Raw genomic sequence first — 6,504 nt, 5'->3', positions numbered from 1 at the left:
TAATAATTATAGCCATATTGAAAACTGATCGGATTTGAGGAACAAAGTAGATATGCTACTTTATTTCTTCTTTCTGGAATTTCTACTAACAAATGCTGAAGAAGAAAAACTCAAGGGATCCTTAGCTTACTTCAGATCTTAGTTCAATCCTACCCAAACAAGGAACACTAACAACAGCTTCAGACATGATCAGTCTTGGCTTCATGATCATATCTCAACAGTAGCCTCAAGCATTCAGGGGTCATGAGTTGGGGGGGGCGGGGCAGGCAGAGCCAGAATGAAATGTGTTTGTCTGTCATTAGACCGTACATGAGTGGAAAGAAAAAAATCTGCTTAATTTGACTAACATGCAATACAAGTGGAATTTTTTGAAGTCAAACAGGAGGATCTAGTTCTTAAGATGCTGAAAGCAAGTGTATTAGATGATGTTTATTCTACTACCCAGCTGTTGTTTTGAAAACCTATAGACTCTGCACGGATATCAAAAAGCATTCTACTCAACAAATCTAGACCAGAACTGGATTTGTTCAGTGCGTTCGGAGGGAGGCCACAGGATACACTCTATTTCCCCACAATCTGTAAACATTGACTGATAGATTCACAAAATTCAGTTTTATGGTGAAAGCCTGTAGCCTTTCTCTTCCCATGTTTTTGAGACCATCCAATTATTCATCCCCTTCTTTTGCAGTGATCTCCAGAGAGGGCGAAGTCTAAATCTTCACCTGCAGGTTAAATACAAAATAGAACTTTCATTAGCAGATGAAGAACGCAAACCAGGCACTTAATTTTGGTTTGCACATTCAAATCACACAGCAACAGCTCATCCAGGCCCCCTGAACCCAGTAAGACCAGAGTCAAAAAAGCACTCTTTAGATGGAATCCTGGAAGTCAATTTCCCTCTTTGCATATTACTTCTCCGGGAGAAAGTTCCCCAGTGATTAAAGGTCTTGAATTCATGCAGAGTGCCTGTTACACAGATGAAACCACACACAGAAAATTGGGAGACACATCGCAGCATCAAGCACTGTAATTAAGCAAATTGCCTTTATGTTTTTCTATGAATATGAATGAATGACTAAATAACTGAGCAGCATGGGCCTCTTAATAACTGCAAGAGCAAAAGCAGGGGAAGCACCTGCGTCTCCAGGAGCTCCGAGGGGGGCTTGAAGGACTACAAGAATCAGAAGTCAATGCATCTCAAAATATAGGAGCCCAGATGCTTGCAAACAGAAGATAAAAATACAAGCAACTTGCAGTTCAGGTGCAGTCGCTGAAACATTAGCCTGGCTCAGAAAGGACATAAAGTAGAAAATCCAGTATCAGGGTTACTAAAATGCCCCTAGGGAAAGGGGGGCACTGTGTTCTGAAAGCAGGCTTGTAGTCAGGCCACTCAAAATGGCTGCTCTCTTGCTGTCTGTCCAGTCCCTGACTCACCAGTGCCTGCTTCACCTATACCCCTCTCCCCAACTGACCTTCCAAGTACTTGCCCCAGGCCCCAGCTGGTGATCGTTCTCATCAAAGGGGCGGCAATGGGTGAGCCCCTCTGCTGATTTCCCTGGTAGCTAATGAGCCCACCTGTTGTCAATTTCTCTCATAACCTGCAATCTCCACAGAGATTTGAAGGAGAGAGAAGAAGGCTGCCATGAGCCGCACACACTGGGGTGTTGCTCCAGGACCTTGCTTCAGACAAGTAAGTGCCTCCCACCCGACTCCATTAAGCCCCTGATGTCTCTAACTGACTCTGGGCTCTTGTTTAAAGTGGGGCAAGCACAGGCCTTGCAGGCCTGCAGGGCACAGCCCAGTGGTGGGTTTCCCCTGGGTTTTCCACTCCGTGGCCTCGGCACTGCTCTTCATCCTTCCCCTAGCTCCTGCCCTACTTGTAACGATTTAAAACCCTCCCGTGGTCACCTCCTTCTGCCTCACAGAGAGCAGAGCTGGTACAAGAAGTCAGTTCTAAAAAGGTGAGGAATAAAGCAGAGAGGCATGCAACTGGGCTCCCTGGAGCACCCAGTGCCTAGCTGGCAGAAACAGAAGGAGGTCTTGGTTAAGGGCCTCCTGGGGGAAAGCAAAGAGGAGACTTTAAAACCGAAGAAGTCAATGTGGGAGGCAAATGAGGCTCAACATCAGGAGCCAAAGAAACAGTCAAGGAAGAGGGATTAGGGTCCATTCCACGGGTAGTGTTTGCCCTGAAAAAGAAACACTTGAAATAAATTTGAACTGCCAAAAAGGATAGCTATTTCAGCTTTTGACCAAGACTTAACACCAGAACCTAAGAGTTTCTGTGGAGGGGCTGATGTTGATACCATAGTTCAGAAGTTCCTCTGGAAGGGGCTCCTTTGGGTATAGTGGCTGTGCATTGGGAAAAACTGATTTCGCTAAGAGGACAGTAATCTTGGGGAATCCAAGTGTGGAATCTGGGTGAAGCAGAGTAGGGAAGCAGAGAAGGCGATGGCACCCCAGTCCAGTGCTCTTGCCTGGAAAGTTCCATGGATGGAGAAGCCCTGTAGGCTACAGTCCATGGGGTCAAGAAGAGTCGGGCATGACTGAGCGACTTCATTTTCACTTTTCACTTTCATGCATTGGAGAAGGAAATGGCAACCCACTCCAGTGTTCTTGGCTGGAGAATCTCAGGGACAGGGGAGCCTGGTGGGCTGCCATCCCTGGGGTCGCACAGAGTCGGACATGACTGAAGCGACTTAGCAGCAGCAGAGTAGGGAAGACGTGTACTCAATCTGCCCTTTCATTTCATTATAGGCTGTATTCAGCAAGAGCACTGAGGGGACCAGTTAGTGACTCCACGTCTACTGAGCTCAATCACTGCAGGACTCCAACTGTATACAAAGCACCTGAGACACTGCTTGGCCTCCAGTAAGTACTCAATAAGCAACAGCCCCTTTCCAAGTGGGAGCTGATTATTGATCACAACGGTATATGTAGCTCCTTTTCTTAGAAGTGAGCGGGATAGAAGATTTCCACCCACAGTTCTGAACAAGGTAAGTTTTCTGTTGCTCCATGTCCCATTCTCCGGCCATCTCCCTGGAAAAGTAGTCATTTGTGCACACTGTTTATAATTTACATTTATGGAGTGTGGCAATTATGTAAATCACTAAATGAGTCAGGTTAACTTTGTTTGGTTTGAGTACACCACAAAATTCTGAACTCACAAGTTTGTAGTTAGCTGTTTGTGTAATATATCCGATTCAACTACTGTGAAAGAAGCCATGACTCATCTGGACTTAAATAATAAGGAACTGTATTATTTCACACAGCACAGAGTACAGCAGTCGACTGTGGGGTGATTTGATTCATGGGCTCAAGCTACAATGCCAGAGACCAAATTGTTCTATCTTTCTGCTCCTGTCTAGAGTATTTGCTTTATCCTAAGGGTTCTTCCTGTTTTGGTCCTAAGATGACTGGCAGCAGCAACTGTAGCCATGTAGTCTCTTGTTCACTTCTAGAGGAGGGAGAGAGAGAAACCACTGCCCAAGGAAGGAATCTAAGTCTTTCACTTTAGGCTGGTGGAGCCAACTGAAGTCAGAAGTCCCCTCCTGCATTGGTAACTGTTGCCAGGAGGGTTCCATGTGATGGTTCTTTGAGACTAACTATTACCCACCCTTGGTACCAGGGATTGTGTCAGTCTCCTGTTAATTGTGTACACTGTGTGGTCCAGGGATATATACCCGAGCAAGATCAGAATTTTAGCTGGAAGGAGGTAGAGGCGATGAATGGCAGGCAAGACAGCAGCCCTGGGCTTAGGAGGCATGTGGGGAGATTGTTTTTCTGAGGAAGTGGTTGTAAGAAAGAGAGGAGCTAGGGAGCAAGAACTGCTTGGGAGTAGCTTACACACGTAGGAAATTATAGGGAAATGTCTATATTTTGAGCAGCTTGGAAAAGCATCTCTCTAAAAGTATATGATAATTTCTGTCATCAGATGCAAGTGGCCCAAAAAGGAAAATGGCTGTGGTCTGAGTTCACAGATAACTTAATGGATATCAGGAGGGTTGGGCCAGAAGTCACACTCCTCCCCAATTCAAAATGCCCCATTGTTCTCACATCAAGATTTCATTCCTTAATCTTTCCTTCTTTGTGGGTGAGCTCCTCACAGTGAGGCTCTTCTAGATCACCTCCAGAAAGATCAATTGCCAGTGACTCTTCCCTGTCAGCTAGTCAGATGCAGCTGGACTTACCTGGTCCCAAAACCTTGCAGGTGCACTGTGTAGCTTTCCAGCTGGGACTTCACTGTGTGAGCAGCCTCCAGCTTCAAAAACAGTTTGAAAGCTGAATGACCAAATAGCCTGCTTGCATCTAAGTCTAAGCTGTCCTCTGTGGATGATTGTTCAGGCTAAAATCCATTTCACCAAATGAGAGAATGAATGTGATCTGATTAAAGCAGAGCCTATTGAACTCCAAATGCCAGTTTTTCAAAATCAAACTTCGTGATCCAAGGCAACGATTGGTGTTTATAAATCCTTCAGGTGTCATCTGTCTGTGTGCAAACATTATCTTCTGAGAGATGGCACATTCTCCAAGTTTTCGACCCATGCCAATTGCAGTCGGTGAATTATATACATAATGAAAGCTCACTTATTAAGTAATAATTTGCTGCTGAGCCCTGACAGTGTACCCTGTGAAAGGTCAAGGCAACCCCCATTCCCAACTGTGACTTGACTGACGTATGTACAACTACAGTGAGAAACTTTTTAACCTAGAGATCTGCAAACTATTCTAGAATCATGCAAAATAAGTGGTAAATCTTTCCCTTTTTTAAAATATGAATTTATGTATTTTAATTGGCGGTGAATTACTTTACAATGTTGTATTGGTTTTGCCATACATTGACATGAATCCACCATGGGTGTACATGTGTTTCCCATCCTGAACCCCCCCTGCCACCTCCCTCCCCGTACCATCCCTCTGGGTCATCCCAGTGTACCAGCGACAAGCATCCTGTATCCTGCATCGAACCTGGACTGGCAATCCATTTCACATATGATAATATACATGTTTCAATGCCATACTCCCAAATCATCACACCCTCGCCCTCTCCCACAGAGTCCAAAAGACCGTTCTATAAATCTGTGTCTCTTTTGCTGTCTTGCATACAGGGTTATCATTACCATCTTTCTAAATTCCGTATATCTGCGTTAGTATACTGTATTGGTGTTTTTCTTTCTGGCTTACTGCACTCTGTTTAATAGGCTCCAGTTTCATCCACCTCATTAGAACTGATTCAAATATATTCTTTTTAATGGGTGGGTAATATTCCATTGTGTATATGTACCACAGCTTTCTTATCCATTCATCTGCTGATGGACATCTAGGTTGTTTCCATGTCCTGGCTATTATAAACAGTGCTGTGATGAACATTGGGGTACATGTGTCTCTTTCAGTTCTGGTTTCCTCCATGTATATGCCCAGCAGTGGGATTGCTGGGTCATAAGGCAGTTCTATTTGCAGTTTTTAAAGGACTCTCCGCACTGTTCTCCATAGTGGCTGTACTAGTTTGCATTCCCACCAACAGTGTAAAAGGGTTCCCTTTTCTCCACACCTTCTCCAGCATTTATTGCTTATAGACTTTTGGATCACAGCCATTCTGACTAGCATGAAATGGTACCTCATTGTGGTTTGATTTGCATATCTCTGATAATGAGTGACTCGATGGACGTGAGTCTGAGTGAACTCCGGGAGTTGGTGATGGACAGGGAGGCCTGGCATGCTGCAATTCATGGGGTTGCAAAGAGTCGGACACAACTGAGCAACTGAACTGAACTGATAATGAGTGATGTTGAGCATCTTTTCATGTGTTTGTTAGCCATCTGTATGTCTTCTTTGGAGAATTGTCTGTTTAGTTTTTTGGCCCATGTTTTGATTAGGTCATTTATTTTTCTGGAATTGAGCTGCAGGAGTTGCTTGTATATATTTTTGAGATTAATTCTTTGTCAGTTGCTTTGTTTACTATTATTTTCTCCCATTCTGAAGGCTGTCTTTTCACCTTGCTTATAGTTTCCTTTGTTGGGCAAAAGCTTTTAAGTTCAATTAGGTCCCATTTGTTTATTTTTGCTTTTATTTCCAATATTCTGGGAGGTGGGTCATAGAGGATCCTGCTGTGATTTATGTCAGAGAGTGTTTTGCCTATGTTCTCCTCTAGGAGTTTTATAGTTTCTAGTCTTACGTTTAGATGTTTAGTCCACTTTGAGTTTTTTGTTTTGTTTTTTTTTTTGGTATGGTGTTTGAAAGTGTTCTAGTTTCATTCTTTTTTAAGTGGTTGGCCAGTTTTCCCAGCACCATTTGTTAAAAGAGATTGTCTTTTCTCCATTGTATATTCTTGCCTCCTTTGTCGAAGATAAGGTGTCGATAGGTGTGTGGATTTATCTCTGGGCTTTCTATGTTGTTCCATTGATCTATATTTCTGTCTTTGTGTGAGTACCTTACTCTCTTGATGACTGTGGCTTTGTAGTAGAGCCTGAAGTCAGGCAGGTTTATTCCTCCAGTTCCATTCTTCTT

The 6,504-nt window shown here is 43.8% G+C and overlaps 1 long non-coding RNA gene across 2 annotated transcripts in view; it reads left to right on the top strand.

The window, feature by feature from the left end:
• The first annotated feature begins 1,630 nt into the window (after positions 1-1,630).
• Positions 1,631-6,504, top strand: part of LOC121820349 (uncharacterized) — a 151,650-nt gene continuing 146,776 nt past the window's right edge. For both annotated transcript variants that reach the window (XR_009594984.1, XR_006060855.2), the window contains exons 1-2: positions 1,631-1,690; positions 2,755-2,868. This is a non-coding gene — a long non-coding RNA (uncharacterized LOC121820349). The remainder of the gene's footprint in view (positions 1,691-2,754; positions 2,869-6,504) is intronic.

Source organism: Ovis aries, chromosome 9, assembly GCF_016772045.2.
Source record: "Ovis aries strain OAR_USU_Benz2616 breed Rambouillet chromosome 9, ARS-UI_Ramb_v3.0, whole genome shotgun sequence".
Taxonomy (NCBI): domain Eukaryota; kingdom Metazoa; phylum Chordata; class Mammalia; order Artiodactyla; family Bovidae; genus Ovis; species Ovis aries.
This window is presented reverse-complemented; position numbering and strand designations above follow the sequence as displayed.